Source organism: Mytilus trossulus, chromosome 5, assembly GCF_036588685.1.
Source record: "Mytilus trossulus isolate FHL-02 chromosome 5, PNRI_Mtr1.1.1.hap1, whole genome shotgun sequence".
Taxonomy (NCBI): Eukaryota; Metazoa; Mollusca; class Bivalvia; order Mytilida; family Mytilidae; genus Mytilus; species Mytilus trossulus.
In genome coordinates, this window is record NC_086377.1 from 1,013,778 (window position 1) to 1,021,172 (window position 7,395).

Genomic DNA, 7,395 nt, shown 5'->3' on the forward strand with positions numbered 1-7,395 from the left:
GGTGATATACAAAAAAAATCAGACGTTTTTATACTGAAATTGTAAATACTATTCCTACTCGGACCCCTATACGATAAAGTCGATCTGGTCTTGCAGAGATCAGGTTGCAATTGAGTATATGGTCAAGCTAATCAAGTAAAGATGTTGAAGAGGTCGTGAATTGGTCGGAATTATCGATTATAAAATTGAGAATGGAAATGGGGAATGTGTCAAAGAGACAACAACCCGACCAAAATAAAAAAACACACAACAGCAGAAGGTCACCAACAGGTCTTCAATGTAGCGAGAAATTCCCGCACCCGGAGGCGTCCTTCAGCTGGCCCCTAAACAAATATATACTAGTTCAGTGATAATGAACGCCATACTAATTTCCAAATTGTACACAAGAAACTAAAATTAAAATAATACAAGACTAACAAAGGCCAGAGGCTCCTGACTTGGGACAGGCGCAAAAATGCGGCGGGGTTAAACATGTTTGTGAGATCTCAACCCTCCCCCTATACCTCTAACCAGTGTAGAAAAGTAAAAGCATAACAATACGCACATTAAAATTCAGTTCAAGAGAAGTCCGAGTCTGATGTCAGAAGATGTAACCAAAGAAAATAAACAAAATGACAATAATACATAAATAACAACAGACTACTAGCAGTTAACTGACATGCCAGCTCCAGACTTCAATTAAACTGACTGAAAGATTATGATTTCATCATATGAACATCAGGCACAATCCTTCCCGTAAGGGGTTTAGTATCATACCATCATAACATATATGAGAAGAACATAACCCGTGTCATGCCAACAACTGTTTTTAGAATAAATGTGTTTAGTTCCGACGCAAAGACCTTATCAGTGACTCAATATTAACGCCAAAATATGCAATCTTTAATGACTTGACAACAGTATCGTAATTATATCCCTTCTTAATAAGTCTATTCAAAGGTTTTGTAAGTTTATGAGGTGAATACTGACACCTTTGTGCTTTATAAAGAATATTTCCATAAAAAATTGGATGTGAAATACCTGAACGTATAAAAAGTCTGCATGTTGAGCTATATTTACGAATGATGTCTTTATACCGATGATAAAATTTAGTAAATGTTTTGACTAGTTTGTGATATCGAAAACCCTGGTGTAATAATTTTTCAGTAATACATAAATTTCTCTCGTTAAAATCTAAAACATTGGTACATACACGAGCGAATCGTACAAGTTGAGATATATAAACACCGTAAGATGGTGACAAGGGAACGTTACCATCTAAAAACGGATAATTAACGATAGGAAATGAAAAATCATCCCTTTTATCATAAATTTTAGTATTCAGCTTTCCGTTAGTGATATAGATATCAAGATCGAGGAAAGGGCAGTGGTCATTGTTAGTATTAGCTTTATTTAAAGTGAGTTCACCAGGACAAATTTCATTAATATACATACTGAAGTCGTCATTATTGAGAGCCAAAATATCATCCAAATATCTAAAAGTATTATTAAATTTGTTTATCAGATGTTGTTTTGATGGGTCTTTGCTTATTTTTGTCATAAATTGTAACTCGTAACAATACAAAAAGAGGTCCGCAATAAGTGGTGCACAGTTAGTCCCCATTGGAATTCCGATAATCTGACGATATACGGAATCCCCAAAGCGAACAAAAATGTTATCTAGTAAAAATTCAAGGGCATATATAGTATCAAAGCATGTCCAATTAACATAGTTTTTTTGTTTATTGCTACTAAAAAATGACCTAAAAGAGTTTGAACATATATATTCACATTCTGATTTTTTGAATGCCCATTTAATTAGGTGTGTGAATTTTTTCTTAATGAGAATGTGAGGCAATGTGGTATACAGGGTAGAAAAATCAAAACTTTGAACAGATTCAAAATCACCAATATAAGCATGCAATTTATCAAGTACTTCCAACGAGTTCTTGACACTCCAAAAGTAATTTATTCCACTATTTTCGAAGGCCTTATTTGAACAATTTATTATAAGGTTTTTAATTGTACCAAGTGTGCTGGTAAGAATAATAGACAATTTAGTAGTTGAACAATGGCTTGAAGACGAAATAAATCTATATTTGTAAGGGGTTTTGTGTAGCTTCGGAAGCCAATACATAGTTGGAACTTTCATTGTATTTGGCTCTGCTTGTAAAGCGGTGGCTAAAAGTTTATGTTTGTTACAGATTTCGTTTTCTGAAAATGGAGTCAGTTGGAATGTTGGTGAATTGGTGATTTCCTTTTTCAGAACCTCGATGTAAAATTTACGTTAAACAATAATAATATTATTAGCAGCTTTATCGGCCGGGACAAAAACAAATTCCTTGGCTAGTTCTTTTAGTTTATGTTTGATACGAGAAATAGGTTTAGTGTGGTTATTGTTAATAGTAAAATGTTCTTTAAAATGTTGAATACGTATATCAACTATCTTCATTACTGAATTAAAAAAAGAGTCCAAAGATTTTTTGTCAGCTTTTTCCCGTTTTATCCATTTCATACAGTAAGTATGGAGTGAGTCGTGGATGATATTACGACACTCATTCCAATTAATAATTGACGGGGGACGATATTTAGGTCCTTTACTGAGAAATGATTTTAACTCTCGGTCTTGAACGATGTTAAGATCTCCTGTTATAACATGGGAAATGGGTCCATAAATATATTCGGAATTACTGCAATTACATGAAATAGGTGTATTTTCACTGATATTAACATCTTTACACAATTGACTATAATTAAACACAAATTTCCGGGTAGATTTCTTGTAAATATAACAAATAAGAGGTAGCTCAGTATTGTCAAAATATCCAGGAATTTGTTCTTTAACAGAATGGTCGTTAAATATACCGGCAATATTTACAAAATCAAAGCCTTTATTGACATACTTAATTTTAATAAAATGTTTTTTATGATCTTCAGGGCGATCAATTTTGGGAAATAATTTAGAATAACAATATGCCATAATAATTTGAACAATTTCATACTTAGGACTGCTATATGAAATTGTGTTGCAATCCTCCAAAATTTTATTTAACTTATTAACCGGTAACGAACAGAGTTTTGTTAACAGATAATGTCTGCCGTTGTTTTTTGAAATAGAAATTAGGTCCGAAATATTGGTATGATTGGCCCTAAATTTTCTTTGATTGCGATTTGTTCTACAACCGTGAGAACGGTTTTTACGAACAGTTTTAGAAACAATATCCAAAATGTTAACGGAATTGGTTCTAGATATATTACCAATTCCCATGATATTATCATTTAGACCGAGAGGGTAAACTGTCTGTAATTTTTTAATCCAATTTAATTCAATTATTTTCCGTGATCGTACAAACTTTGAATGCGATTCACCAGGCTGCTTATTTACTACTTCTATAAAAGGTTGAACTGCTAAATATTTAAAAGGATGGTTGTGCTTCTTAAGGTGTTGGTAAATGATACTTTTGAATTTATTAGGTCTTTTAAAACGATACAGATGTTCTTGAGTGCGTTTTGATAAATATCTTCCAGTTTCTCCTACGTACTGAATACCACATCCCGGTTTGTTTCATGTGAGTAAATAAATAATACTGTTTGTTTTTCAAGTAATATCAGTTTCAAAATTTAAAGAAAATGTGCGACCATTAAACGTGGACCTTACCTTACATGTAAGTCATTTTTTGGCATGACACTTATCGATAGAAGGGTAACCACGATTTTTATTGTTAAAAATGTTAGCGATGGTAGTATTTTTAGATAACCGATTTTGAAAATTGAGACGTGTAGATACCCTTTGAACAAGTTTAGTATTTAGTATTTTTCCGTTTCTTAGTTTCATAATCGTTTTGTTAGTGAATTACATAATAAAGGAGCAAAGATTGGCGTCCAGAATATGAACCAGCATACAATAATTAAGTTAAGTAAAAGTGATAAATTTGTTCGGCTGAAAATTTCGAACGCTATCAGTATTAATTACCCGAAAAAGATAGTGTATATCAGGGTATGACTGATGGCTGACCAATTAGTAGAATGGGGCTGAATATTGAAATACTACTTTTTGATAAACATTCCTAAAGTAATGAACTAGAGCAGTTCTCGCTCGGACACACACTCCATAATCTAGTATATTATAAGAGCATAAACCTGAAGCACGGGGAGGCACTCTACTGCCTCCACACGGCACTAAAGACAAACTCTGTAAAAAATAAAATTGAGAATGGAAATGGGGAATGTGTCAAAGAGACAACAACCCGACCAAAATAAAAAAACACACAACAGCAGAAGGTCACCAACAGGTCTTCAATGTAGCGAGAAATTCCCGCACCCGGAGGCGTCCTTCAGCTGGCCCCTAAACAAATATATACCAGTTCAGTGATAATGAACGCCATACTAATTTCCAAATTGTACACAAGAAACTAAAATTTAAATAATACAAGACTAACAAAGGCCAGAGGCTCCTGACTTGGGACAGGCGCAAAAATGCGGCGGGGTTAAACATGTTTGTGAGATCTCAACCCTCCCCCTATACCTCTAACCAGTGTAGAAAAGTAAAAGCATAACAATACGCACATTAAAATTCAGTTCAAGAGAAGTCCGAGTCTGATGTCAGAAGATGTAACCAATAAGACGTAGAAGATGTATGCAATAAGACGTCGGGTTGAAATTGTGATGGAGTCATCCATTAGTCGTGAATGGTAGATTATAGTTCGGGTATAGTCGAATAGCAGTCGGGTAAAAGTCGTAAGCAGGTCCGATCAAGTATTTGGTAACTGATGTAAACTTGCATGAGTGGGTTTATTTTTGTCATGTTTTCACCACTGCCTGATTCAGCAGTTTGGCCTATAAAGTGATGAATATCGTCTATGTATTAAATGGAATAAAACAAATGGTCAAGAAAACATTCTTATAAATTCATCATAGATACCAGGACAAAATTTTACATTTACGCCAGACGCGCGTTTCTACAAAAGACTCATCAGTGACGCTCAACTTTTACGAAAAACGCCGATTGAAAGCAATATCGATTTGCTTAAGTTGCTAAATTCCATTTAATTCAATCAATCCTTCACTCTTAATAAAGACGGTTTTATTTTTGAAAAGATACCATACATGCAGTAGCATCACTTTGAATGCAGATTTCAACATCTTTTGCAATGCCATTTTAAGTGTGTAAAAATATAAAATGCCAATAAAAACAAGAGTAAAATAAATAAAAATACGGTCTTTCTGGGGGGAAATTGGTTGATTATATGGGAAATCACTGAAGCATGACTGTAGCGAGGCTGAGCCCCCTCTTAGGCAGCCAGTGCCCCGCCCCCCTCACTTATGGGTCCGATTATAGATCCGTGACTCTGAAATAATTAACGAATTGTTTTCTTTACGTCCAGTTGCAACTATTTATACATATTGAATACTTCTGGCTTGATTTGAACTCTATTAGCTGTCCTAGTGCAGCATTACCACATCCTTATTTCACATAATGAATAGTTTAGTCATTTTCATTAAAACCAGCTCTTACTGTCCACTTTTCTTTTTACATTTTTGCATGTACGGAATTACGGGGGGGGGGGGGGGGGTGATTAGACTAGACTTTGTGAATTCTGCAATGTTAGATAAAAGAGGAACGAAAGATTCCAAAGGGACAGTCAAAATCATAAATCGAAAATAAACTGACAACGCCATGGCTAAAAATGAAAAAGACAAACAGACAAACAATGGTACACGTGACACAACATAGAAAAGTAAAGAATAAGCAACACGAACCCCACCAAAGATAACTGCGAAAGATGTTGACGATTTAATCTTACGAAAACAATATATGATTTTGTATTTTTTTATTTTGCACCGCAAGAAATTAAACGCGAACACTAAAATTATTTAAACAATCATCAATTCACACAGATCGAAAACAATAAGTAATGTGTCATTCAAATAACTGGTTCATCTGTGTAAATGATAAATAAAATTAAGACATGTATTTATAATTTATAAAATGTGGAATAATTTACAGAGTCTACACCGAAGATTCGTTCCTCAAACAAAAGACACCCTTTGAAACATGCTTATTACTTAAGTTCAGATTTTACTCAGATATGTTTATTATTTATAGTTTATAGATGTTTCAGATATTTGAAATGTGACGAGACAACCTGACAAACGACTTTAGAATTGCTCGTTCCATATTACATATACTGATATGTTTACTGATTGCGTTACGCTATTCTTACTTACTGACATTTTTCTGTGACGTTCTGTGTAACTATGGCATCAAAATTACTTCATGGCGAGGGGAAATACATCCGGACGTAATGTAGGTAATATGTTGGACCTTCGATTTAAGGGGACCTTACACAATGTAAAAAAAATGAGAAGCCTCATAAAAAAAGTTTTATTGATATAGTATACTTTCTATAGTTATAAACTGTATTACAATTGCTCTTCGGTTGTGTTGTTATCTCTTTGACACATTCCCCATTTCCATTCTCAATTTTATTTATGTGACTAGTATCATATACAGTTTAATAGTAATTGTTTATTTAAATATGTTTATAGGTTGAGATTGTTGGTCCTCCTCTTTTGGGCGCTCATTCAATCATAGACAATGTAGTGTTACATTACCAAAATGTAAACCTGTAAATTTTCGAGAGGGGTTATTTTCGATGATAGAAGATATCGAAAGCGCGCAATTATCGTTCTTGCGCTAATATTCTATATATCTTATATGCATCTTTTTATGGTCTCCTGGATTAATTGATAGCAAGGCTGCATTTTTTGTTATCCTATTTGCTTATTCAACCCCAACGCGTAAATTGTACTGAAATTGTATAAATGTCAAATGGCATGTAGCAACCCATAGACAAAAATCTCAATAAAATTAGAACAAAATACAGATAAAGGTAGAAAATAGGTTGTCGATAACACAAATTGTTGGGTGGGTTTGTTTTTTTGTGTTTTTTTGTGTTTCTCTCTGAGAAATTAGCTGTCGTTAACTTAGATGTTCCGTCTTGTCTCTCCGAGATAATTAGGCTGTTGCTTCCACATGTATTCAACCACCGTCTATTTTTGTTGTAAAAGTATAGAAAGTGGTACATAGCTTGACATTGATCATGATTGAATTTGTTTAGAATTACTTTTTCCAAATTTCTCTTTATACATGTTCTATATGTTCATATATATAACAAACAAAAAAAGATGTGTTATGATTGCCAATGAGACAACTGTCGACAAGAGACCAAAATGACACAGAAATTAACAACTATAGGTCACCGTACGGTCTTCAACAATGAGCAAAGCCCATACCGCATAGTCAGCTATAAAAGGCCCCGATATGACAATGTAAAACAATTCATACGAGAAAACTAACGGCCTTATTTTTTTTAAATGTAACACATAAACAAACGACAACCACTGAATTACAGG